Genomic DNA, 3,494 nt, shown 5'->3' with positions numbered 1-3,494 from the left:
AAGCTAAGTTATGGCAGACAGGATTATAACATGCAGAAGGAAAACAAACACAGGAAATTGTTAACCCAGTTCGGTGCAACATCACCTACTCTGGGGGCATACCAAGCCAGGAAGAAGATCCACTATCAGCAGTATTAATTCAGAGTTACACTCCCCTGTTTACAACTCTTCACTTAATCCCTATCCAATGCAATCTATACCTAGGAACTCCTAGATAAAAACCTCCAGTTTCCATTCCTATCACTACAAATACAATGTAATGTTAAACAACTTGAACTTGCTTCACAGCTTCATTCAAGAACAAAACAACTCTTACCTATAGGCTTTGAGTTACAAATACTCTCAGCTTTGAACACTGAGAAACACATGGTAACCTTCCCACAGGTTGGGAGGTTTACCTTACACACACCCCTAATTTTTCATTCTATGAGGCTTACAAAAACTAGGTTACAATATGCTATTTATAACCTAATCACCCAATTGGATTTGGGCCTTCAGAAATCGCAGCAAACTTCTTCTTTGCTGTTACAAACTCAGCAGAAAATTTCTGCTACAAATAAGGTCTTCAACCTTTTAGTTCCTAAACTCTCTCCATATATATCTCCATATTTAGAGCCTATATATTCTGATTGAATCTTTAAGACCTCCACATGGGAGTTAGGATATTCACCAAATATCCTCACTAATCCCAGAATATATACTGAATTAATTAATTCAGTTTTCTTCACATGTACGATGTCACAGGCATGATGTCGTGACATCGTACATGACATGTTGGTCCAGATGTTGGACTTCTTCAACCCAACATATTAAAACAACAGAGATGATTACATTATTTATTTTACAAAATTAATGCCAATCCTAAGGTATTAACAAAATGGATGACTTTGTTCATGTTTTTATCCACACACACACACACACACACAACATCCTCTTTCTCAACTTGACTATTATGATGGTCCTTTAGAGGAGGAGACCATAAAGCCAGAGGATGTTGTTAATGTTGATGAAGAAGAATGTGATATTCTAAAATTGTATGAAGAAGTTGTCAAAGGTACAAAATCTAATGTGGATAAGGTGAATGAGAGTGTAGTTGGAGGTAATGATGTTGAGATGAATGGGTTGAGGTGAATGACGGTGAGGTTAATGGGGTTGAAGTGAATGTGGGTGAAGTGAATGAGGCTAAAATTGATGGGGTTGAGGTGAATGGGGGTGAAGTGAATGAGACTGAAGTTGGTGGAGTTGGGGTGAATGAGGATGAAGTGAATAAGGCTGAAGTTGGCGAGGTTGAGATGAAGAGGATGAAGTGAATAATGGTGAGGTTAATGATGTTAAGTTGACAAATGCAAAGAGTGAAGGAAATGGTGTTGGCCTCATTGGTACTGAATCTGATGATGATAATGATGATATGAGCTTTCATTATGATAGTACCTTAGATGTTGCATTTGATGATTATGATGAAGGTAGTGTTAGTGATGGTTTACTGGAAGAGGGTATTGAAAATCTGTTAGGCTATTGTGATAAGACTGAGGGTACTAGCAAAAAAGGGACTTTAGTGAGGTTGAAAGTGAGGATGATAATGAGGAATTGGAAAGTAAGTGTGAAACATATAAGGTCAGTAGATGTAATATGAAGAAATACCATGTTTTCAAATTGCCAAAAAATCATGGCAGACTATAAATGAGAATTAGGGACCTATTTTGCTACCAAGGTTGACTTTAAGGAAGCAATCACTACATATGCAGTCCAGTCAGACAGGATCAAAAGTTTGCTAAAAATGACAAAAAAAGGGTTAAGATTATGTATCGTGTCAGCTTCTGCACGGATGGGTGAGGATGGTGGGCCCACAACTTTGGGCCAAATAATTGAGATAAGAGATCTAATTCCTTCGAGCCCAATGGGTAATGAAGGCCCATTAAGAACCAACAACCAAGCTAACACTAAAAATATTATTGAGGAGACTTAAGCTGATAATGATGCAATGTTGGAAACAAATCCCTCTTATTTTTCTCCGCTCATTCGTCCCAAACCCACAACATTCCAAAACCAAAACCTCAACACAAAAGAATTAAGATGAAAAATCAAGTTAGTAATGAAAGTAGTGGGAGTTCTACAAGATTCTCGGAAGGATCAATCCTTTGTTGTGATTCTTGTACTGACTCAGATGTTCGACAAGGCAATAATCGATTTTGGAATGAAGTCGATTTTGATGTTCCAAATTGGGCGTGGAAGAACATTGAGAAATTGGACGTGACTGGAAATGAAGATGATAAGGTATATGTGAAAATTATAAAAGAGATGGAAGAAAGAGATCAAGTGGAAAAAAAACTCAAGGAAAGAGAAGGTAATTGAAGTCAAATGAATGTTATGACGTTCAATGTTAGAGGGTGTGGCAATGCCTCAAAAAGAATGAGGATTAGCGAAATAATCCAAAAAGGAAAAATTGACTTATATCTAATTCATGAGACAAAAACTTAGGTGATGCATGAAGGTATAATCAAGGGGTTGTGGGGAAGTCATGACATGGATTGGTTGACAAAAGGAGAGGAGGGACAATCGGGTGGCATTTTAATTCTTTGGAACCAATGTTTAATCATTCCCAAATTCATTTTCACGGAATGGTTATCTAGGTTTAAATGCAGGATGGGAAGGTATCAATTTCTACTTTATTAGTATTTATTCGTCTTATATCTTAGCAGATAAGAGAAAGCTCTGGATAGATTTGTTGAATTTAAAAAACAAGTTTGGTCAAAGTCAATGGGTGGTGGGAGGGGATTTCAATATTGTAAAGAAAAAAGGGAATAGTGTATATAGAAAGAGTATGGAGATGAAGGATTTTTTGTAACTTTATATATCAAACGGAACTTATAGATTTTCCAAATGCGAGAAACAAATTCTCTTGGTCTAATGATGTGGGTGGAGTGGCAAGAAGGTTAAATAGGTTCCTAATATCAAAAGGAGATATCGAGGCTTGGAAAATTATGGTCAAGATATTGGAATTAGAGATATTTCTGATCATACACCAGTTTGGATTAAATCAAGTAATCTACATTGGGGGCCAAAACCTTATTTTTATCACTGATTCCAAAAGTGGACAACGCCCAAGATTTGGTGGAATATATGCCTATTTCCTTATTGGATGTATGTATAAAGTGGTGGCCAAGATCTTTGCCTCAAGATTAAGAAAGGTTATTGGTGAGGTGATTTCTACTACTCAAAGATTTTGTCCCAGGTAGACAAATATTAGATGGAATTTTGGTAGCAAACAAAATTCTTGATTATGCCAAAAGAGAGAATAAAAATTGCATGATGTTTAAGGTGGAATTTTCCCAAGCATATGTCTATGTAAATTGGGATTACCTTAGAGATATGTTAAGGAATCTTGGTTTTGGGCCAAAGTGGTTGGTATGGATAGAGGGACAGGTTTATCTAGCTCCATGTCTGTCTTGATAAATGGAAGCCCTACTAAAGACTTTCTGGTTGGCAGAGGCCTT

Source organism: Lathyrus oleraceus, chromosome 6 (assembly GCF_024323335.1).
Source record: "Lathyrus oleraceus cultivar Zhongwan6 chromosome 6, CAAS_Psat_ZW6_1.0, whole genome shotgun sequence".
NCBI lineage: Eukaryota > Viridiplantae > Streptophyta > Magnoliopsida > Fabales > Fabaceae > Lathyrus > Lathyrus oleraceus.
The sequence above is the reverse complement of the archived record's forward strand: the minus strand, read 5'-3'. Positions refer to the sequence as shown.